Raw genomic sequence first — 26,417 nt, 5'->3', positions numbered from 1 at the left:
CACAAGTTATCTATGTTAACTATGTGAAGTGATGGACGTGTTAATTACCTTTATCTTGGTTACCATTCTACAATGTACATTTATATCAAATCATCATGTACATTTTGAATAAATACAGTTATATTTGTCATTCTCCACTAAAGTTAAAATATAATAAAAATAGACCTAATTCATGTAGAATTGTAAAGTCAATGGTATGCTTTTGCAAATTAGAATAGTTTGAAAACATATTTTCTTCATTTTCTAAAACAAAATAAGAGAAAATTGCATTTCTTTATTCTGTCAAGTATGCATTAAGGCTATTTGGAGAGAACCTTAGTGTTATTAATAATACTGCATCATAAGAGCCATCATTTTATTTTATTTTCTTCAGCTATGTTGAGGTATAATTAACAAATAAAATTGTAAGATATTTAAGTTGTACAACTGATGATTTGATATACACATACATTGTGAAAGGATTCCCCCTTTGGGTTAATTAAGACATCTATCACCTCACATGTTTATTTACCTTTTTTTGGTTAGAACTTTTGAGATTTATCCTCTTGCCAAATTCCAATTATATAAGTAAGACCTATACTTTTCTGATATACTCTTTCAGGTTTTTGACCTAGATTTACATCCATGGAGATTACCAAAATATAAGACTAATTCTTTAATGATAAGGGCAGTAAGAACTATTAGATAATGTCCTCTAGGATAGTGATTCCTGAGTTTGGCTCTCTATCACAATCCTTGGCAGTAAATGGGAGGTGTTTGTTAAACAATAAATTATTGATATTTACTCACAATGATGCTATGTCCTAAGGCCTGAAAAAGTAATGTGAAATATCTTTTATAAGTTAACATTCCAAGTGTCTTTGCTGCAATAAATCTGTACACAGGATTTGAGAACCACTTCTCTATCATGTCTTGAATTATTCTGATTCAGTACATCAGCTACCAAGTATGGCCATCAGCTAGAGAGATATTTTTTTCCAAATTTCACACCAGAGGATTTGTAACACAGTGATAGAAAAGCATTCGTTCCTATTATCGGCAAATGCTTAGTTGATTTTTATTTCACTTTCTTTCATCAAAATATTCCCTAGTTTATCTGCTTAGTAAAAGACTAAAGGTTACTTTCATATTTAACTGAGTAGGGATGCTATTTTTATATGGCATGCTATTTGTGTCTCCTTTAATCATAATCACTAGTCCACAAATCCAGAGGCTGAGTTAAGTCATGATATCAAATATATAGAGGACTGATAAGTACCCTATGGCCAGCTGATTGTTTAATGCCCATGTAGCTTTATAACTTGACCCCTAATAACCCCATTGTCTTGTAAAGGGAAAACATGGCTCAGAGAGATGAGGTGACTTCCCCTGAGTCATGCATATGGATGCAAGCAGAGTAAGGCCTAGATAGTGAGCATTCCTAGATCAGATTTGAAAGGCATGGGATTCTGAGAGGAGACTGACTCTGAAAGAGGAAAATGATGACAGTATATGTGATGTTGATCGAATCAGCGCATGTGTCCTGGAAGCAGGAATGCAAGGAAGGACTGAGGCCTTTCTCAGTAGTGCTGTAAAGGTATACAAGAGCTATACTGCTGACTCTTAAGTGGGTGCTAGTCTTCAGGGGAGGATGAGAGAGGAATCTCTACTGAAACCAGGTGGAATGGAGGATGGGAACTAAAGAGTGTCAGGAAGGGGAGAATAGGTCCTTTTTCTATCCTAAATGTGGAGCCTCTTGATCCTAAACATTGGGCCAGAGGGAGAATTTACATGATTCAGAGGACCCTGAGAATTGGAGCTGTGAGTCTCTCTTCTCTGCTTTTGATGACTAGGGAGGATGTATAATTTAATACCATACATATAGATATTACTAAACACAGTTGCTATGATAATGTTAGTGATAAAATTCAAATGATTAAAATAGGAATATGTAATTCAAATAGAAGTAAAAATATTTTACAATACAATGAAACAGCAAAAGGAACCAGCTTCAAAACTGACATATGTAACAGCAAACTTGTTCAAAGGCACTGTAGTGTGTACTTATCATACGTTTTTAGAAATTTTAACTAAATAAACAAATTAATTTAGTGAATAGGAAATACTAAAAGAATACCCAAGTTCAGTTGCAGATACTGCATTTCCCAATTTTTAAAATGTTAGATTTATTAAAACATAATGATATCTCGAGAATGAATAGTCTCTGGTTCAAAAATTGTGTTCCTCTGTACTGTGGAAGATATTAGATCTGAGACCACTGGCAACTTTCAGATCCTCTATGCAATATCATAGTACTATTCAGGTCAAAATTGTTTGGGATTCACTCTCTTTGCTGGGAACACATATTTTACCTCTTCATTTAAAACTAGTTGTATTAATTATTTTTGTAAAAATATTTTTCTGCTGCCTATTAGAATAATTTTATATAGAGAAAGATCATGATGACTTATATACAATGAAATGATGAAAGAAATCTAGAAGTAATCAGACAAAAAAACATTTTCTTCACCTCTGTCAGAGTAAAATAAACTTTGGGGGCTTTGTTTTATATCCACTATCACACTTTTGTAGCATATATGAGACTGACCAACAGATCTTGAGTTATGTCCAGAACTAGAAAGTTGAGAAGATTTCAGATTTTTTTTCTGTAATAGTATGTCACTTGAGGACAGCGTAGAATTAGGCATTGAGGTCCTTATAATATTTCACCATACTGGGTGAATTTCTCAGATAGATATTCAACCTTATTCCTTTTTTTGTTTGTAAACATTTGACCCAGATTTCAAGGTCAAAGATTTACTTAATCATTTGTAAGGGCCCTTTGTGATTCTATTCTATAGAATTCTAAGATGAGAAAACTTTTAGTATCTCAGCTCTCTAACTGTCTAAAAATAGGCCACTTCATCATTAAGTTTGGACATTATGAGCTGCCTACATTCCTGTGGCGAGCCTCACCACCACAGCAACAGCAAAACCTTCTCATTTAAGGAAGATCAACAGCCATACACATTTTTCTTTTATGCAGTCCAGTTTAAACTCACTTTTAATATCATTTAAAAGTACATAAGCAAATTCTACATGACATTTTTATTGCTATTGTAATATCTCAAGTTTAATTTTTGGCAGTAAATATAGTCTGGTGCAAATTTAGAGGCAAAAAAAAGAAACTTGAGTTTAAGTATATTTTTGATTTATATGGTCGTTTAACTTTTGGAGGTGACTACTATCTTTGTAGAAGACACCTGTGCATGTGACGAATCTGAAGTAATTGGATTTTCAAGTGACCTCTAGAGGTTATGTTTTATTTGTTTTTAATAGGCATTACATTTTAAAAAGCCTACGGGAGTTAAAAATTATATTTTTGAAAGGCTTCAGGTATAGTTATCATTGGTACATCAACTGAATTTAATTGACCCAGTCTACCAATTTATATTTTTTGAAAAGCCCCAAATTAATTCCAGAGTCCAAAGAACCAAAGGTGATTATTTTGCCTTTGAAGATTAGTTTAATCATTAATACAGATGTTTAGAATCTGTTAGATAAAGGAGAAAAACAGGTTAAAAACCAGGACTCTGACATCACATGGACTTTGGGTTTCAATTTCTACTCTGCATCTTAAAAGTTGGGTATTCAAGGCAAGGTAATTTATCCTTTCTAAAACTTAATTCCCTTATCTGTAAAAGAGGGGAGGGTGTAAAAATAGTCTTTACTTCATAGGTTTATTGTAAAAATAATTGTAATAGTACAACTAAAGAGCACAGTAGAGTATTTAGAACATAATCATCACACACTAAATGTTGTTCCCTATTATTATTCTCTTTCTCCAGTCCAGAAATGGATTGGTGGAGATTGATGGAAGGTGAGGGTATCCAGGGGAAAAGACACTGTAGATTAGTAAGTACTCTAGAAAGGATGAGTAGTCTAAATTTATGAGGACTACCCAGAACTCACACCAGAGGGCACTCTCCCATTATCTTGGCAGTGTAATGAATAATAATGGTTCCCAAACTTTGTAGGTAAACCAAAACAGTTCTACCTGCTTAGGCTGCTTTCTCTGACTCATGATTCCTGTACCTCAGAGATTCATCAGAATTAAACAGTGATGTCATTTTGAGTTTTCAAAAGTTAGTTAATACAGAAACATGGTAAAATACACACTCACTTAAGATTCACAAGAATAATGATTATAATTATTAATACGGTACTAGAACTATTTAACCTGTTTATAAATGTAGAACAATGATACTTGTCTTTTTTTTGTCTGCTTTGTCTCACTTTTTGTTACTAATGAAAGCATATACATGAAAAGTATTGAACACCTTTGAACAAAACAGTGAAGTAATTGAAATATTATTGTTACTGACCTACTTTGTGGAAAAGACTCAAAGCAAGCATAGAAATGATAGGAATTGTGGTATTATATATGTGTATTTGAAAGAACTGACTTTTCAATGACCTAATATTCTAAAGAATTTTACTTTGTTTTGTATCCATGAAAATATGGATTTCTTTTTTTTTTTATTTTTACAAGAGAAATAAACTGACACCAAGCATTGTAAATGGATGACCACAACAAAAGCAACAATGATTGCAATTACCAAACACGAAACACACTCATACTATGTAATAATATTGACATTCAGTCCAGTAATCCTTCACTGTAACAGCTCCTTTAATTTGCAGTGAAAATTGATTTGTATATTTTTTGCCTCTGAGTCCTTGTGGGATTTTTTTTTTTATTCAAACAGAAAGTCACAAAAATTATAATCATCCTCATCAGTTCACTCAGTCTCATGTAATTAACTTTTTTTTAATCTTGATCTTTTATTAGTACTTTTATGAATTCATTAGTTTTCCATTAGAGTTCTGAAAATGCTTATTCATTCAGTTCAGCAGTATAGTCAGTTACCAGAAACCTGTACTTGTCAGAGTCTTTTCCATGAATTCCTTGAAGATGAAACCCTTTTATAGGGACATTTTTGCAAAAGTATCAGAGTACACCCAGAACTGTCTGTAAATGACAAAAGACTTAAAAATGACCACGGTTAAAGATTTAATGAAAGTTCATAATAATGCAATTGACAAGGAAATTTAGTTATTTCTGAGATATACAGAAAATATAGATTTCTGAAATAGTTGCATTTTGCCACTCAGGTTGACCATTATGTGTTTTAGTAATCCAATCAGCAAAGCTTTTAATTTCTCACTGTGTTTGGAAGCTGCTTTGGCCAGAATTTGGAGATCCAACAGGGTAGAGTCCACTTCATCTTGGCATCTAGTAAAGAACGGTTTAATGACCGGACTCTCACAGCCTGCTCAGGCTGAATCATTAGTACTATGTAAAAACCTTATTATTTACTTAATGTGCTTTCTATACTGTATATTTTGTTATTTTTAAATCATAGCATGCCATGACTGTTTTAAGTCATGTCACCTTAAAACTTGCTGGTTTCTGTACATTATCAAGTTAGGGTATTTTAAAGATAAATTGTTGAACACATTTGAGTTTTCAGTGCAGTATTCAAATATATTTATTATGTAATAAAATTGGTTATGTGAAGTACTTAACATTTGAAATTAAGTATATAAAGATGTATGGAAATCAATGAGATAGCTGCACCACTGATTTCAATGAAGTTTGATATGGAAGGAATACCGCACAATCATACTGCTCGTATTGTATAGAAGGGATCTAAAGTAACTATATTAACTTATTGGGGCCATCTTTCATTCTGTTATTACTTGTCCTACCATGCGTTTTGCCCACTGTGGTCACCGTGCCTGGTAGAGAGAAGTACTCTGAAAAATGTCAAAAGCTCTTTTGCCTGAAATGGTATGTCCTCCTTTCATCTAAGGATGCTTTCACAGAATATTATACACAAAATGATTAGCACATTAACCTCTTTATTGACCACCTCCCTCCAAAAAGCTCTGCAAATGAGTTTTTATTTCAGGTGTTAATGATTAATTTTTTTTTTCCTGATTCACTTACATTCCTCATTGAAATGTCATCTCAAAATAAATTGAGATCTGTCTATCTATATGTATATAATTCATTACATTGAAGCTGACACTCAATGTTTTTCTTTTAGGTAATAAAAAATTAATAGCACTGATATCAAGTTTAAGTATATCCACCATTTTTATTGCCATTTCCATTTATTTACTATTAGAATTTCACATATGGGAATTATGGGTATTGGTATGAAGGAACATCTCTATTGACTGTAAAATACTCTAGTAATTATAGATAGAAGGAAAAGAGACCTTTGGAATATTAGATAAATATTTTTTTTACTTTCATTTATAATTTGACTTTGCTTATAGTGGACTTTGTCTTGTAGATTTAAATTATATATATAGTGGATTTTAATATGTAAAGAACACCTACAATTACATTAAAACAAGGCCAAAACCTAAAAGGAAAATAAAAAGAGAATATTTGGGAACAAGCAGCCCATAGAAATAGAAATAAAAATGACTCAAAAGATTAAAACTCTGCTCATTCTTACATATAATACCAAAATATGCAAAACAAACTGTACTCAAACACATGCTCCCTCTCTCTCTCTATATATGTATATATATAACATGGTACATGATAGTATCTGATATATCTAATCTACCTACTCTGATTATGTATATAGAAGTATGTATATATAATCAGAAATATATATACATATATATATATATATATATATATATATATATATATATATATAATCAGAGTCCTTAAGAAAGAACAAAGCATCATCTACCTACATAGACATATAGATAGGTCAGATTAGAAAATAACCCCAGAAATACATGAGAAATAACTCACATTGTTGCCCAGGCTATGGGAAAGCAGAGACACTTGTATACAACTGGTTTCAGTATGGGCACCTTGAGTAATATAACCACTATGAAAAGTAGTTTGGTAATATTGAATGTAATTATAAACATACCTATTCTCTGACCTCCCCAATTTAATTTTTTTAGATTTAGCCTGGAGAGACATTTTGCACAATAAAATGACATATGTAAAAAGATAGTCATTTCAGCATTATTTAAATAACAACAGAATGGAAACAATCTATATGTCTATCATTAGGGGACTATTTAAATTATAGTACAGCAATTAGAAATATAACTTTTTTGAGCTGTCCTGGAAAGTCTCTAGGATTTATTGTAGAGTAAAAAAGAATAACTGTGAACATAAACAAGAGACTAATAGCAGTGATGTGGGGTGACAAGTGTGTGACTGTGAGAAGGAAACTTTTTGATGTATATCCTTTTGTACCTTTTGGTTTTGGAATCAATGATGGTACTATCTATGCAAAACTATTATGAAAATAAAATTAAAAATAGAAATAAGATGCAGTTAAATTAGCTAGGGTATTCTTACTTCCAGATTATTGTTCTCTGTAGACATAAAATCAACATTGATACCTACATAAAATGATTGCTCTATAAATCATAATAGAAAGTGTATTAAGGAACCAAGAACACTGGTAAGTAGCAATAGATTTATAATTGATTGACAAGTATGGCGGCAAGAATTGATACGCTGAAATTTCACATCTCTTTGTCTTTGCATAAGCTATTCATTATGCTTAAAATTTCCTTCTTCTGAGTCTTCTGTATTTTTATTTTAGAATCACTATTCATTCTCCAGTTCCCAGTTTAAACCTTTATTTTTTAAAATTTAAACAGACACTCCAGTACCATTAGCTTGGTTTGTTCTTTCCTAACAACTCTGATTATATATCTATTTTAGCACAGATAATCTTTTACTGTATTTTTGTTTCTTCTATTTTCCCCTAACATACTGAGAGCAGGGATTGTACCTTTTTCCTTTTGTCTTCTCAGCATTGGCAATGTCTGACACATAGTAGGAGATCAATAAATGTTTTTGAAATAATTGAACAATAAAGGTAATGCACAAGGTAATCAAAATGGTTGTATGAATATAAACTATTTTAAGGAAAAAATATAAGAATGTAAAAGAAAATGTCTTTTTATACTGAGACTATTTATTATATTTACAACAATTATGAGGTATAGAAGAGTGCTATCAAAGGGGCACATCAGGAACATTAATTTTGAACAGTGTGCTCAGACCTTTACATTATTCTAGTTTTGCAGGTTAGTTAACTGAGGCGAATAAAGGTTAAGTAATTTTTACCAGATAATACAATTTAAAAATTGAACAGTTAATTTGAAAGCAGTCTATATTTCCCCCAAATTCTCTACTCTCAACAATTCACAGATACTCTAAACTAGGCTGATAAAAATGACTAAAGAAGAATATAGACTCCAGGATTTACCTAGAAATAAATCTACAAATATTTATTCTACCAATTGGGAACCATTTGATTAATGAGAAAATCATGTAGATGGCTGATTAGTACCATGTCTTTTGATTATTTTTCGCCATGGCTAAATGTTCTGCTCAACATTCATGGAGGATGTAGGAGAGGAGAAGATGAAACCAAAAACCATGATTTTTTTTTCCAAAATATATTTCCTGAGAGAATGAAAAACTGTCAAGGGTAACTGTGAGAGTGTGTGCACATTCTAATGAGTTAGTCTTTTTAAGGTAGTAAGATTATCTGGTGACTAACATGTTTTGTATTTGTTTCTATCAAAAGCGAGGTTGGTGAGTTCTTAAAATTCCGTCTTGCAATGTCTCTATTCAGTCGGTGTTCTGAGTGTTAAATGAGGAATTCGGTTTTAGGTCTCAATCCCTATACTACTTTCCCCTTCTTTATTTCTAGCCTTTAAGTTTTTCTTAGTCATATATGACAAAACTAATATTATTTATTTTGCCTGGGATATTTTACCACTACATTCAGTTAAATTTCTCCCTCATTATTGGTTTATATGTGCTCAATACTGTGGTTTTTTTTTTTTTTTTTGATACTTAATATACATCAGTGGAAATGCCATTGCTTACTGTTCAAAAGCAAAAATAATAAAAATAACATAAAAAAACAAGAAATGAGGCTCAAACTTGGTTAGAAAAAAACATTTTTGTTTATATGTTTAATTAAGTGAATGTATTCAGCCTAATTTTTCTTTCCATAGTTTTAGATTTAATAAAACTGAAAATAGAAAATAATGAGTGACTACTAAGTGCTAATTAGTATATTTGTCATCTGTGATTATTTTATTTTATGTTCTTTAAAATTGACAAAATCATTATGTACCTTAAATTACAGGAATGATATGGAAGTTCAGTGATACTTATTAAATAATTTGATATAATAAAAGATAGTGTCTCCAGAGACTTACATTTATTACTTTTATACACGACTGACATTTATGACTTTTTTGATGTTTGACATATGTTTACTCCAAAAGTCATGAACTCTCCTTTGACCTTGAGAAACAGAGAAATTTTTCAGATAAAAGCCTTTTTAGACATTAAAATAGATCACTCAAGCATTTATCAGATAGTCAGCCAACACATTCTGTATTCTCAGAAAGGTCCATTTCCTACTGAAAATTATTCTTTTGGCTATACAAATCCATCGGAAGTTAAGATAAGGGAAGAAAACCAGTTTCACTATTTATTTCAACAATCTCACCTAAAGTATTATTCTTAAAAATCTAACCACAGATCATGAACTAGCTAAACCTTGGCTTGACATATGCAATGACAAGCTGAGAAGAAAAGGGAGTGGATAAACTTAGGAAGGAAGCAGAAGAGGAATAATTTCTATTTCCATAGTACATTTTTTTGAAGGAGCTCAGGGCAAGTGATAAAAAAGATATGACACTATATACAAGCTAATTTTCTCTCAGAGACCATATCTAAAAACTAGGAATACAAAATACTCACTGGCACATTGCGTTGTGTGCTGAGGAATCTTTATAGGCCATGTGTTAACCTAGGATCTGATCCCGACATAATACAATGGTAATGTAAACCTGAGCTTAAGAAGATAACTTATAATTTCAGACTGTTAAAGAAGAGCTTGTTTATATTTGTTACTGAATAGATGATTGTAGATATCAAACCACAATACTTATAGTCTACTCTATTGGGTGTATCTAAGAGTAATGTGCATCTACCATCCAGATTATTTTTTCTAACTAGAATTCCTCTCTAAAAAGAACCAGCATTTCTTCTGTTGAAGGCTGGTTTTAGGTCTGAGACAGAAAATATACAAAATAATTACTGGGGCAGCTTTTTTCATGGACAGAAAGAAAGTAAAATATTAAACAAAAGCAGACGAAAGAAACATAATCAGTTATATCAAAAATGAGAATGTCACCAGTAGAGAATACAATTAATTTAAGAATATTGAATACAGGTTAAATTGTCCAAAATGGCATGTAATAAAAAAGAAAGCCAACAGAAAAGTCCCAAACACAACTCTTTAGGTTGAGTCACAGCTAATTGGAGTGTTGATAACTTACTCTAGTATTTGGATATTTAGAAAAAAATTATCAACCATTCATCTTGCATTTCTTGGGCAAACTGTGGTTTAGGTTAACTTGATAGTCATAATTGTTAAAGGAAATTTCTCTTTACAGAATTCCAGCTAATGAATGTGGATGGAATTGTATAATTATAAAATCATTATTTTATAGCCTTTACTTAATTTTTTAAAAATAATGATCATCAATGGATGAATCTGAACAAGGAAGAGAAGATAGCAACCGTTATAATTCAGGAAACCGGCTGCCATCATTTGAACCCACTGAAATCTTTGTATCCCTAAAAGTGATGCAATCATCCTCTGTCCTTCTAATAATATGCAGTGTAAAGCACCTGGCATCCCTTTGAGGCCTTCTTGCCAAAATACTTTTACCTAATTTTAGCCTTGATAGTGGTTATATTTATGGGAACTACAGAAGATAAAAGAAGAAGTTAAATAATACGAAGAGGCAAATTGAAAAATTCAGAATGTGGATTATTCTAGAGGTTAACTTGTTCTGATTCTGTAAAGAATCAGTGGCACAAAAAATGAGAAGGAAAGAGGAAAATGTATGATTAAAAAGATACGAGTTACAACATCAAATGGGTCCCTGGGTAGATCTTGTTTTGAATAAAATAACTTTAAAAAGATTTTTTGAGAGAAATAGAAAAATTTGATTATGAACTGCTATCAGGTGATACCAAGGATTTATCCTTAATTTGTCAGGTATGATAATGGTTATAATAGGAAAGTACATATTATTTAGAAATGCATACTAAAATAGAGTAAAATGACATGATTTCTGGGATTTGTTTAATAATGTCTCAAGAAGGAGAAAATAAAGTTTTAGCTGAAGCAAAATCCAAATTTTGAATCTGTGTAGTAGATAAGGAGGATTCAGTGTACTGTTCTCTTTTGTGAAGTTGATATTTCAATATTTTTCTAACAAAATAAATTTTGAAGTGTTAATATCTACATTTTTCAGAAACATTTTATTTGTAATTAGTTATATGTATGACATAATCTTGCATTTCTACCTAATAATGTGTAAGAGGTATATAGTTTTTCAAAGTTATTTTGGAGAGGTTCAAAGAATTTTGAAGAACCTGGTCAAAGTATACCACCAAACCTATTGAACCTGGTGCCAATGGCCTGATCTTGAATATAAATTTGACATCTATGATCTATTTAGATACCATACTCATAAAAACCCAGTTAATATGGCTGCAAAGATTCTAGAGCTATGTGTTTATTTATTTACCTACTTACATATTAATTGATTGATTGATTGATCTGACATCCAGAGTTTTGCTCCTGAGGTCTAAGTTAAAACTCTTTATCTGCCATTTTTCTCAGAACAGATTTCCTCTATTGATTACTTCCATATCCTTTTGAAAGCAGAACCCTGGGATATTTTTAACCCTGTTTCAGTTTCCTGTGTGAACTTGAATTTAAAATTATAAATTTCTTTCTTCCTAAAGTGTCATATTCAAATGATACTTAATCACTTTCAAGTGGAAATTGGGGTTATGAGTTGTCAATTTCTCTGTAAAATATCCGTTTTTCCATCAGAAGAAAGAATATCTCCAAATACGTTATACATTTGGACAAAGTCCATAATAAAATACTGTCAAGAGCTTTCCCTTAAATACCTGTTTTTGAGTGGGTGTCATGTATGAAATTACAAGTAACTACTTTTTATTGGCCAGTAGGTGGCAAAATATAGTGTTAGTTACAGCATCAAAATACAAGTTGTGTTGTGTCCCAAGTTGTGTTGCAATGAAATGCCATTTCTTGAGCAGCAAATGCAAATAAATTGGGGCATTAAGCACCCAAATTCTAAGACAAAAATATTGAGAGTAAAACATAGTTTGTATTTGCAGTTACAACACACGGACTTTACCACGCATCTCTCGCTTGAATAGGGCACAGCTGCTTCTGTATTAAGTCATTTTGCAGTATGAAAGAGAAAAATGCAGTGAAAGATGTGTGTGCGTTATTTCACATTGAAAATGTTTTTCATTGTACACTTCTGAAAGGATTTACCACTTGAGAAATACGTTACGGTAAACCTAGAATATGGAGTGCCGTTGTGCTCTTTTCCTATAATGTTAAAGTAAAACAACATGGGATAAAGCAGTTAAGGAGGGGAAGGCGGGTCCATTAACACACTGACCTCACACCAGTAGTTTGACAGAGCCAGTACGCAGGACTTGAATTTCATAATGTACAATCTGCTGAAAGGAAAGTGTAAACAAAACCTCAGAAACAGCAGGAGTGGGAGGATAAAGGTGTATTGCTGCTCCTATAAAGCACTCTGTACCCTGTGCTCATGTCAGATCTATACAATGCTCATGCAGGGAGAGTGAAAGTTCACAAAGATGTTAGAGTGCTCCAAGGCAATCTAGGGAATGTTAAGACTCAGAGGGACTTAGTGGGCTTAAAAGAAGCATCAGCCAATTTCTCCCAAGAACCTTTCATCCTCAGAAAATGTACAGCTGTGTCTTGTTTTAGATAAAGTCATTAAATGGGGCTAACAGAAGACCTTGAACCAAGAACATACCATTAAAGTGAGGCTTATCTGTAGGTGAAGTAGGATGTCTCTTCACAGTGTGAATTAGAGGGATTTAAAAGGACTCTCATCCCCAAATGTCCTTTTCTTTTACACACTCACCCTGACACACAGAGACAAGATACACTGAAATTGTTGAAGTCTCTTGCACAGCTCATAATTTTTTGTGTTTTTGTAATTTAACTATTTTCTCTCTGCAGTGCAATGCTCTTCCTCCTCAGTCTCATCTGATATCCACCTTGTTCTTTTCCTTTGAAATTTATTTCTAAATAGTCTGTGGGAATATTTTTAAGATTGCCATATTCTTTAATCTTTTACCTCTACCTTCAGCTTTTCCCTTTCTTCCAAATTAGGACAACCCGAGAAAGTCAAACACTCTACCCAAACTAATCACATAAGATTCTCCACTTTAAGTTAGCCCATCTCCAGTTTCCCCTGCCAAAAACCTCCATTCAAAGCATCCCTGAAGTCTTTCTTTTTTCACTACAAAGATTCCTGAACCTCTTGCTTGCCTTTGAATTTCTGACAAATGTAAGTCATTGTGGGCTGACTCCTTTGCTCTAGCAAACTTTGAACTAAAAAAAAAAAAACCTCTATTTTTTCTCATTTGGAGTCTTTATTTCTACATGATTTAAAAAGAATCTCAGAAACCTATGCATTTATAGATTAAGAATATTGGACGTAAAGCCTGTTTTTTTTTCCTTCAGGATGGCAGAGGGAAATTAGGGAAGAGAAGGGGAAGTCAGTGAACTTATATAGGATAGGACATAATTTTCATGCCTATAAATAAGAATTATCTTGCATTACTGTTACCTGACATTCACAGAGTTGTAAAATAGCTTTCATAGGATCTTTATCAGACAATTCTGCAGAGTGTCCTCCAAGATCTCCACAATGCATAGTTTTCCATTGTAACACAAATTTTTCCTGTGTACCCTTCAGCTAAACCTGAGTTTTGGGTAAGAAAAACTAAATATGTGACAGGAGTTAGTAAGGGGTTCTTTACCACATTGTTCATGGTGACTCCCTAACTTTTATTTCTTCCAGATCTCATGCTCTCAAGCTACCTATATATCCAGGAGGTACAAAGATAGTCTTTTCCCCACCTCCCTGTGTGTCCCCTATCACCACCAATGACTTCGCTTGTTCAGTCTAAGTTGAAACCCCTCATATTTTTATGAGGCAGGACAGATTTTACTAGTTTTAATTTTCTACAAATAACAAAATTAAGAAAGAGTTAGTGTAAGTATATTCTGATATATGGGGTGTAGTGCCTGGCTAGACCCCGTATCAGAGAGCTCTAAGTTACACTCTCTTTACTTTAAAATATATGATTGTATTTGTGCCCATGGACCCCTCTCAAGGCCAGTGTCTTACTAAACACATTTTCATGGCACAGTGTATATGTATTTGAAGTAAAAACAAATCCACCCACCCCCCCAATTAAAAAGAACAAACTAACAAAAACTAGCACGAATTGTGAAGAAATGTGTCAAATATTAGCAAGTATGTACTTTCTGTTTGGCGGTGTATGATGCAATTATAATTCTGAGTATCAGGATGGCACTTCGTCATGATAAGTCACCCTCCTGTTCTGCCTTAGTTTACTAATTTTTGATATCTACTCTTTACAGTTTATGTCACTGCCTATATGTACAGTCATCTGGTACTTTATTACAACAGATGATAAGTATTTTTTATCTCCAATTCTCCATCAGTGATGGACAGACAAATTAGGGAGAGAGAGTTTCAGAATCTGACCAGTACCATCTAGTGATACAAAATTTATTTTTTTCCTTTTTGATATATCATCTAGTTTAGCTCTCACCCAAGGCATTGAAGAAATAATCTACGTTAGATGATTGGCACCTAGATTCCTACCAGCCTAGCAGGTTGCTGAGCAGCTTTCATTCTTGCCCACTGCGTCTCTTGTGGACTCCTGGTTTTGTGAAATGAGAGATTTTCTCAATAAGACTGTAAACATTATGACTTGCTCTCCCACTGCATATGTCAGGTTGTAGTGGTGAAGTTATTGGAATCATTTTTCTCTTCTAATACACAAGCTTGTGAGGTCATTAACAGTTTCATGTAGAAATTTACTGCAGGCTGATCCTCAGTAAGGATCATTTTTCAGGAATCATTGCTTGACACAATTTAGTGTTGGATAGTGAACATGTGCAGAACTAAGGTTCATTTTTCAACAAAGAGCCACATGTTTTAACCTTCATCACAATCATATATAATGCACATTTATTCATAAATGTATTAAATGTTACTATACCTACTATGTTTAATTTTCTTTCTTGAGTGCTATGAAGGATATGAGGAATATAAAACATTTTTTAATGAGCTTTTAGTAAAATAATGGAGATGTGTTCAAAAATTACTGTAATACAAGGCAGCATATTTTGTACTGTAAGAGTACTATTTGTTACCCCTAAGTACTGTGGGGTTTCAGGAAGAGAAAGATTGTATCTTTATATAGCACAGGATTTGGGTTGGGTTTCTAAGGATGGGTGAGATTTTGAGAGACAGATGTTATAAATGGAAAACACTGTTACTAGTTAGACCTGGTAAAGCCCAAGAGATGTCCAGCGAAATGGAAGTCGTTTTTTATGTAGGGTAGGTTATATCTGGGAGGATGATAGGATATTGTATTTCTAAACAGAGAAAAGGAGATGGGGGAGGAACTGTCAGTGATCTACTAAGGAATTTATATCTTCTTTAACATAGGCAATAGGGCGTCACTGAAACATTTTAAGTGAAGAATTGGCATAATGTGTTGCTATTTTAGAAGGGTTGGTCTGTTGGCTATGGGCAAGATGGATTGTAAGAGGTTGGCAGGAGAATAGAGCAAGTGAGTCCAACTTGGGAGAAGGTGTGATAATTTAAGAATATTATTTGTCTTATTTTATCTCTTATTATCTTTCTAATAATATCATACATTTTAATATATTATCATTTTTAATCTGCTTATTGAAAAACCAAATCAACAGGTTAATGGAAATCAAAAAGAATAAAAAAATTTGGCATGGCATACTTTGAAGAAATGTGGTAAAAATTAAAAGGTTGATTTGGATGACCACATATTTAGACTTTCATTTATTTACTTGTTTATTGAAGTATAGCTGATTTACAATATTATATTTTACAGGTGTACAATATAGTGAATCACAGTTTTTAAAGGTTATACTTTATTTATACTTATTATAAAATATTTGCTTTATTCCCTGTGTTGTATGATACATCCTTGTAGCTTATTGTATACATAACTGTTTGTACCTTTTAGTCCCCTGCCCCTATATATCCTCTTTTCCCTTCCCTCTCTGCAGTGCTAGCCACTAGTTTGTTCTCTATATCTATGAGGATGTTTCTTTTTTGTTAGTCAATGGTTGGTTGTATTTTTGAGAATCCACATGTAAGTGATATCATACAGTATTTGTCTTTGTCTGGCTTATTTCACTTAGCATAATTTGTTGTTGCAAGTCCATCCAGGTTGTTGCAAATAGATAAATTTTCTTTTTTATGGTTGAGTAGTATTCCATTGTGTGTGTGTGAGTGTGTGTGTGTCTGTGTGTGTGTATGTGTGTATCACATCTCCTTCCATATCTTGGAAATTGTAAATAATGCTGCTATGAACATTGGGGTGCATGTAACTTTTCAAATTAGTGTTTTTATTATTTTTCAGGTATATACCCAGGAGTGGAATTGCTGGGTTGTATGGTAATTCTATTTTTAGTTTCTTGAGAAGCCTCCATAAAGTTTTCCACAGTGTCTGTACCAATTTACATTCCAACAACAGTGTAAGAGGGTTCCCTTTTTTCCACATCCTCACCAACATTTGTTATTTGTGTTCTTTTCGCTCCCCTCTTGTCACCCAAGCTACATGTGGTAGGGATTTCCCCTATGAGGGCTGCCTGCTTCCTTCTGTTGTGGTAGGATGACAGTGTGGCAGTCTGGTAGGCTTGGTTGACCCTTAGCCCATTGGTTGCCAGGTCCTGCCCGTGTAGAGGCTACCAGCTACTGGTTGGCAGAGTCTGGTCATGAGGCAGCTGACTGCAGACATCTAGGGGTGTCCAGGGCTAGTTCTGGCTCACTATTGGGTGGAGACAGGGTCTAGAAGACTGGGGCTGTTGCCCGCCCATTGGTGGTGAAGCCAGGTCTTGGGGTTAGCCAGAATACTGGGAGCCAGAGCTGGTTCCTATCCTAGAGTCCGGCTTCAGGGCTCAGGAATTCCAGAGCAGGTGTCAGATCACTGGTGGGTGGGGCCAGTCCCTGACACAATCAGGTAGGGAGTTTCAGGGCCTCCCAAAGATTGTGTTGGCCTACTAGTGGGCAGGACCATGGCCCAACTGATCCCAGGGCAGTGTCTGGCCTGCTGTGTGTAGGCTGGGTCCAGAGGCTGTGAGATTGTGGTTTTCTTGCATCTGGTGTCTGCCTTCTGGTAGGTGAGGCTGGTCCAGAGGCTAGAGTGGGATTCCTGGAGGACAGGGAAAATTCCTGCCCACTGGTGTGTGGACATGGGTCCAGGTCCTCTGGTGGGCAGTGCAGTGTCTAGCGGCATGTCTAGAGGTGGTTGTGAGCTCAGGAAATCTTTAGGCAGCCTATCTCCTAATGGATGGGGCTTGTGTACCCACCCAGTTAGTTGCTTGTCCTGAGGCATCCCAGCACTGGCATCTATAAGCTCTTAGGTAGGACCAGGTCTTGGCACTAATGAACTAATGGATTTCACAATGGCATCTGCCTGTACCAGTGTCCACACCACACAGTAGAAAGAGCTCCCAAGAATGGCTGTCATCAGTATATATGCCCCCAGGGTGAGCTGCAGCTGCCACCGACCTCCCTGGAAGATTCTCCAGAGCTAGCAGATAGGTCTGGCCTAGGCTCCTACTGCTTTTACCCTGGATCCTGGAGCACATGAGATTTTGTGTGCCCCCTTTAAGAGTGAACTTTCTATTTCCCTCAGTCCTTTGGGACTCCAGAAATTAAGCCCCCTGGCTTCAAAGCCAAGTGCTCTGGGAGCTTGTCTTCCCACTGCAGGACCCCTGGGCTGGGGGCCCGACTCAGGTCTCAGAACTCTAACTCATGTGGGAGAACCTCTGCAAAATAATTATTCTCCATTTATGGGTTGCCCATCCCGGGATATGGGGCTTGATTATATTGTGAGTACATCCCTCCTACCTGTGTTGTGGTTCCTTCTTTACGTCTTAACTGTAGAGGATCTTTTCTTTACGTCTAAATTATAGAGGATCTTTTCTGGTAGGTTTCTGTCTTTTTCTTCAAAGGTTGTTCTGCAAACAGCTGTGATTTTGTTGTGCTCATGAGAGGAGGTGAGCTCAGGATCTTTCTACTCTGCCATCCTGGCCAGTCTCCCACATGTTTTGATTTTAGATGTCAGGGAAAAGTATGGCAAAAATAGAAAAGTTATGTGAGGTGTGCTTAGAAGGCAAAATAATCAATCTTAGACCTGCTGAAATTGAGTATCCTAGGACATCTACCCCAACGTGTGCATCTAGAAATATTATTAGAATCTAGGTAGTGGGAAGTGTTAATAATTAAGATTTGAATGTCTTCAACATATACTTTAACATCGAATTTATGAGACCGTATTAAATTATTTAGTGACATAAATTTATACACATTTACACATATATTTTCTTTTAAGCTCCAAATTCAACTCTGCACATTAATCTATTACCTCACTTATTTAAACTACTCAAATAAGAGTTTTTGATGATTTGAAAGAAGTTATGCCACCTGTGAAAAACAGAACTTGCCAACTAAATCCATTGGGTAATCAGATTTGTAGATTGGGGAAAAGAATAGTAAACTGCTCAGGAGAACAAATTGTTTTCAAATATTTAAATGTGTTAGAGGAAAGCAGTCATTAAAATAAAAAAGAATCACGTATCTTCTTTAATATATTATAGACTTTCAGAGGTCATGAACAACATTCTATATGTAGATCTGGCATACCAGTTGAAATACCTTGAGTAATTATATCTGTTGACTAAATAAATAATTGACATTTTTTCAAATACTCCTTCTAACATATGTGGTAGTGGTTAAAGAGCTAAAGTTGTAAAGGCTGTCCGACATGAGTTGGAGCACTGGCTATGGCATTTACTAGGGGAAAATAACTATTAAGTATAATGATAATAGCTATTTTGTAGATTTATAATATTCAATAATAAAATAATGCATGTGAAGAAAGTAATGAAAATATAGTTTATACTCAGTAAATTTAAGATGAAACCAACTCTATTTGATAATGCATATTAATAGAAGCTCACTGGTCCCTCCACCCTAGCCTCATTCTACTCCTGAAGAGGAGGTAACTAGATATGGATTAATTGACTATGCAAGCTATGTGAAATAAAACAATTGTGGTCAGTACTACTCAGTGAAGCTCCCAATATTTTGAAAGAAGACGATAGTTGGTGCCCAGATGGTGCCAAATTTTGGCATGCATGCTTTCTTCAATGAGAGACTGGAAAGCAAAGTCAGGTTTAGTTATATCTATGCTTTGATATCCATCTCTCCATAAGGACACCTTATGGGGTAGAAGTATAGGATAGCTCTATTCTAAGTATTCAGGGAAAATATCTATCTCTAGCTATGCTGTTCTTGAGCTGGCTTCTTGATGACTCGTATATTCTTCCTGGCCTGATCTTTTATGCTACCAGAATTGCAATTGTTTAGTTGACTATTACTGTGGACTGAGGGAAGGAAAGTTTGAAAGAGGTTGCTCTGCCACTATCAGTTTCAGGCTTTAGAACTGATTCTAGTCTGAGTAAAAGCAGTCATCCCAATTGTTCAGTCAAGACGTATAAGGCATTGTATTGGCATTTGTGGCCAGATTTCATAGTAATATAGAATTAAAAGGGGGAGAATGGAGAGGTTACCAGGACTTCACTAAACTAGGAATTTGGGATTTTTAAATCTCTTCCTATCTCTATTATATATTTGTATATTTATTGGCTCCCTTTATAATATAGTATTTTGTTACTTTAGTTTCTGTCATGATGGATATACAAAACCAGATATACTATCTACAGTAGGTATTCATAATTTATCTCTAATATTGTGTTTCATAAATATTGTCTTCTCTTTAAGTCAATATGCTAAGAATTCTGAAGCATGCCAAAAGGAAATAGATATTGTTCTTATGAAAGTTTCAGTATAATGTGGGAGAAAAGTCAAATAAATAATACAATAAGATGAGGGTAAATACTTTTAAATTGAAGAATGGTGATAACATTAACTTAAAAATAGGTACCATAGCTCCTTGAAATAGGAGATGAAGAATCCAGTTATTCACTCAAAGTTTGAGTTAAAGGCAGTATAATTAGGTAGAAATGTTTAATAACTAGTTGGAATACAAGGCTGAAACTGTGAGAGGTTGGTGTTAAAGTGGAGTAAGCTAAGGAGTATATGGTGCCAAAATAAACAAATCCATGAAAGACAAAATGTAGAGGAATCCTTTTCTTGGATAAGACTGTCATATATTTTTCCAACAAGTTCTCAAGTTGTTCTTCACATACATTCCTTAAAAAAATATTTCAGCGTCTACAATACATCAGGTACTGCGGGATTTCCCGGTAAACAGAATACAGTTGATCCTCGAACAACTCAGACGTTAGGAGTGCTGACCCTCTGTGCAGCTGAAAATCCAAGTATAAGTTTACAATAGGCCCTTGGTATCTGTGGTTCTGCATCCATGGATTCATCCAACCTTTGCTTGTGTAGTATGTATTTATTGAAAAAATCCGCATATAAGTGGACACATGCAGTTCAAATCTCTGTTGTTCAAGGGTCGGCTGTAGTCTAAAATCCCTGTCCACACTGAGCTTACAGTCTAAAAAATGACCAAAATCAAGCAAATTTAAAAAAATATATGTACTATTTACGGAGATAAGAACTGTGAAGACAAATTAAGCATTGTAAAAGGACAGGGAGTACTGGAATTGGGAAGGAGGATTTCTAGTGAAGATAGAAGTTTGCTGAGCAAAGTACAAAGTTTGAAGGTTGGGGGGTAGGTATGTGGATTCATTTGTGACAGAGAGAATAAGGCACATAAAGTCCCTGAAGTGGAGACATGTTTGGAATATTCCTGCTTATAAAAATACCAATGAGGCTAATGTAACTGAAATGCAGTGAGTAAGGTGGAGAGGGGTAGATGCCTGCAGAAGTTAATTTGGGAGTGAGAGGATTATATTGGGTAGAGATAAATTATAAGAATGTTGACTTTTTTTGAGTGATGAGTGAATAGGATGTCATTTTGAGCAGAAGAGTGAGTGGCATGATCTGAATTATATTCTTGCTGTGTGCAAAACAGAATATAGGGAGACAAAAGACAAGAGCTGGGAGATGAGTTAAAAGTTGATGACAATAACTGAGACAAATGATGAAGATGGCCTGGCCCAGCTTGTTGATGGGAAAAGGTTAAAAATAATGGTTTCAAAGTGTATTTTGAAGGTTGAACAAATCGAATTTGCTGATGTGCTGAGTATGCAATCAAGTTTGATCAAGTTTTTTTGCTCCAGGTAACTGGAAGAAGTGGAGTTGCCATTTACTAGGATGGAAGAGAAAACACATTTGGGGGAATATCTGGAGTTTTGCTTGGGAGATTTAAGTTTGAGATGCCTAATTTATATTCAAGTAGAGTTGTCAAAAAGTCAGTTTAATATTTAATTCTGGATCAAAAGTCAGAACTAGAAAGAGATATGAATGTGGGAGATGTCAGAGTATAGATGTTATTTAAAGCTGTGGGAGATGTCAGAGTATAGATGTTATTTAAAGCCTTGAAATTCAATGAGTATAAAGAGAGTTGGAGTAGAGAGTAAACAAAGTATCCAGGGATTGGATGAGAAACCCCAGGTCTCTTCAATGTTTACAGAATTTGAATTTGAAATATCAAAATTAGATAGTGCAATGAGTTAGTAAGGAAGAAAATCAGGAGAAAGCAGTGACTTGGAATATGAATAAAGTTACTTTTGTTTAAACGGAGAAATAATTGATCTGTTAAGTTAGATGATGCTTTAGTTCACTTAAGATGAGGACTGAGAATTAACCACAGAATTTAGTCATAACCATAGGAAAGTCATTGATGATTGAGCATAAAGTTGGCATGAACAATTAATATGAGTCTAGCCAAGAAAGAATGGAAGGAGTGTGATAGAAGGAGTAGGATTTCCCAAAATAATATTATATGTTCCTTGAAGGTTGCCTGCTACACCAAAAGAATGACAGTTTTCTTCCCCCAGCAAGAACACTTTATCATCCTATGAACCCCAACTAGAATTACACAAACAACTGAAATTCAAATCCAATGCTCCTAGAGTTATCTACTTGTTTCTCCACTGACAAGGCAGCTTTCTTAAGGTTGCCTGTCAAAAGATAAAATAGCAAAGGGCAAAGTCCATCCAGTGAAACACAGATTCACCCTCTATGACAAGCTGACTGATCCAGGTCCCAGGATGACTTCGTGGAATGAGGCGGGCATGATAAAGAGTTGCCTTCCATTCTTTTGCTGAACTTAGTCTTGTAAGTTTTCCTTTTCTCCAATGAAAAGGAAAAACATGGGTTATTTCTTAACCCATGCTGTATGATGTGGAATCCATCTTACTCTCTGTAGTATGCAAAGATATGTTAGATTCTTTGAAAAACGTTGCATTGTTCTCCTCCTTGTATCCATACTTGTTTGAAATGTGATTTTGCAGGTCTTCCCATAAAGAAGTGGAATCTTTTCCCAACCCTTCGAATCTGGGCTTGCTTTGACCAGTAGAACATTGAGAGATTGATACTGACGATTCTGAGACTAGACCTCAAGAGACCTGGCACACTTTGGCTTATTACTCAACTATCTTTGCAGATGAGGCCGTTCTGGATAAGCTAGCAGATCTGTTAGCTTACCAATGAAGCATGAATGAGTGCAAGCATGATTAGCAGAAATGCACAGCTGACTGCAGATTTAGATAAAAACAAATGTTGTTCTATGTCACTAAGTTGTGGTATGGCTGGTTAGGAAGCAATAGATAATCCTTACAGAGAACAAGTAGGAAATGCCTTTGAGTTTTCCATAAAGGGGGACAGACAAAGGGACTAGCAGTTGAAGAAAGTTATGGTCTTTAAAAATTTGGAGTAAATTAAAACGTATTTTGTATGCTACTGAAAATGAAAGACTAGAAAAAGATAAAACAATAACTTTAGAATATACAACCATTGGAATGTAATTTTCATGAAGACAGAAATGATTTTCACTGTGTATCTCCAGTGTCTAGAATAGTGTCTGGCATATAGTACATGCTAAATAATATTTTGTTGAATAATCAATGAATACAATATATAGGAATATATAGACACATCTTTGTATGAGTGATCCAACAATATCTTAAATTCTGTATATCAAATACTAAACACCTAAGGTTGTCCACAAAAATCTTCTCAGAACTATATTCAGTTTTATTTTATTCATTATTTTATTCAACAAATATATATATTTTTAAGTGAATTCTATGTGCCAAACACTGGGTTAAATGCTGGGAATACAGCAGTGATCCAAATAAACAAGGCCCATTCTTTCATGGAGCTTGCTGCCTTATAGTGGAAGAGAAATAAAAATAGGAAAAGAAAACCAGAAATATTTAATTAGTTAAAATTCTGAGAAATAATCTAAAAATTATAGGAATAGTTAATAGGGGGGCTGTAGAAGGCATTATTATTCTTGAGTTATATCAACTAGAAATTTAGAAAAACCTTCTTTTTTTTTTTCTCTCATCTCTTATACTCAGAGATAAATCAATCTGTTTTGATTCTGAACTGTTCCTTTCATGTCCATTTTCATTGTTTTGTATCAGGGACCAGGCCTTAATATCTATTTCATGAACTGTTTCAAAATCTTTCCAACAATCTCTCTTCACCTACCTTTCTCTTATTTATAGCAAGTCTATCCGGTGCTAAAAAACACAAAAATAAAGTTTCTCTGTGTGGTCCTTTAAGATCTAGCCCTAAATTAACTTTCCACACTCTTCTTTAAATGCATCCCTTTGCCTCTAGCTTACATTGATTCAACTTTTATTCCAATACAGTCCTTCAAACTCAAGCTTAAATTGATTTAGAATAAGCACTAGTCAGTAAATAATATATCATTTACATGATTTATGCCTTTGCTAAGGGTGGTTCCTCTTCCTCAAAACTGTTTACCTGTCTTTAACTACTGAAATTGTCTGGATTTTTAAATAAACTAATGTAATTCCACCATCTCCATACTGTCCAAATTGACCTTATAATATATAATTGCTAAGTGTTTTCTCTGAGCTTATTTTTTCATTTTCCACTGATTTTATTTATTTATTTAGATAGTTATTGAAATATACTTGATTTATAATATTATATTAGTTTTAGGTGTACTCCATAGTGATTCAGTATTTTTACAGATTATACGCCATTAAAAATTATTACAAGATAATGGCTATAATTCTCTGTGCTATACAATAAATCTTTGTTGCTTATCTATTTTATAGTAGTTTGTATCTCTTAATCCCATACCCATAATTTGCCTCTCCTCCCTTCCCTCTCTCCTTTGATAACCACTGGTTTTGTTTTCTGTTAGTCTGTTTCTCTTTTGCATATACACTCATTTTTATTATTTTTTAGATTCCACGTATAAGTGATATCATACAGTATTTGTCTTTATCTATTTCACTATTTCAAATTCTTGATTATAAAATGTGTCATGCTTTACTTTATATTTTATTTTAAGATTTGCAAAGGCATTTCAACCACTGTATTTTGTATTATTCATTGGCAGAAAACTATACCTTAATCATATTTGAAAATACCTATCCTTGTCCACTGTGCTTACTAGATGTTCAATATCTAGTTCCAACTTGTGGATTTTAAATGCCACATCAATTATAGTTTCTTAGCTAGCACTGTTGTTCTAACCCAGAAGTTTATTTATAATTAACAACAGATCATCATTTTAAAATGTTAACTAGTTCCAAATTTTATTGTATTAATAAGGGCAAGGGAACCAAGAGATACAGTGTATAGAAGACAGCCTCCTGAGTACGGAGAAGAGAAGGTTATATGATGATGTGGGCGGAGTGAAGTGTGGAGGTGGCAAGTGGAGAATACCAGCCCTATTTCCAAGTGTCAGCAATTATAGCAGTATTCTCAAATCTTTTCCCACTGTTGACAAATCATAACTGATCTCATTTAAGCATATATTTACTTCTACAAATACTATTTTTTCATGCTTTTGAAATTTTCAGCAGTAATTATACCTTCAATGAAAGGAGACATATAGAGTAACAGATAGCAGTGGAAAAATGAGGAATGTAAGTCATTTTCTTCTGCAAAGATTAGTGCAAAGAAATAGTGATACTAAAGAAGAAAGATACTTTAATTAGGCAATGCTACCCACTCTTTTGTAGGCATGGTTGTAATTTACAGTCTCTGACATCAGTTCACTTAATATGCAAAGATTACCATTTTGTCTGATTAATATTAATTTTACATCAGAAGCTGTTTCTATACCTGTAGTGGGACAGATGAATGTTGCTAAAAACAACACGGTACCATGATGACTTTTTATTCCATCTTAAATTCAAGACAGTTCATTCCTAATGCCGCCATACAATCTTGCAACATTTCTCTCAAGTCTTAACAACTCATCAGCTCACCTTCTAAAATTTGAGTTTCCCAGGCTTAGTTCTGGTGTCTATTCTATTTTTTAGTTATACATGACCTTTTGCTATGTCATTCCAACTTTTGCCTTTAATATCTATTTTTGATGGCATGCATATTTTTCATATCAAATTCAAATACTGACTTCTATACAACTCTGCATTCAACATCTTGATCTGTCTATTAAGCATCTCACATCCAACGTGTCCAAACATGTCCCCCCAAACCTGCTTGTTTCATAATCATCCCTATACTATAAAATAAGCTCATTTAAGTTGATCAGATCAAAAAGACTTTTCTCCTTTTTTGTTGTATTGCATTCTACATCAGCAAATCTTTTGACTCTATACAGATATACATAATTAAACTATCCAATGTCACTGGCATTGATACCACAATGGGCCAAGCCAATAGTCTCTCTTTTCTAAAATTATTGCAATTCCCCCTAACTGCTTGAACCCGTTATAAATTTCTTATATCTCAGGTACAAATCCATTCTTCAGTCCTAATCTGTGATAATAGTCTAGACTCTTTAAGCATTTCTCCTTTATAGCGAACATGATGTTAAACTCTGTCAGTAGAGGATGCTGGAGGGATATTGTAGGAGGCAGGTCTTCTTTTCCTGATTCCCATATAGTGTATTTCCACCTTTACTAACTTCTGTCACATGCTCTGTCACTGGTGTGGGAGTGTGGGGATATCTGGTCAGCCATGTGCCCAAATGTTCTTTTCCGTGTTGACCA

The sequence above is a fragment of the Balaenoptera physalus genome (assembly GCF_965194825.1).
Source record: "Balaenoptera physalus genome assembly, chromosome: 4".
Lineage (NCBI taxonomy): Eukaryota > Metazoa > Chordata > Mammalia > Artiodactyla > Balaenopteridae > Balaenoptera > Balaenoptera physalus.
This window is presented reverse-complemented; position numbering follows the sequence as displayed.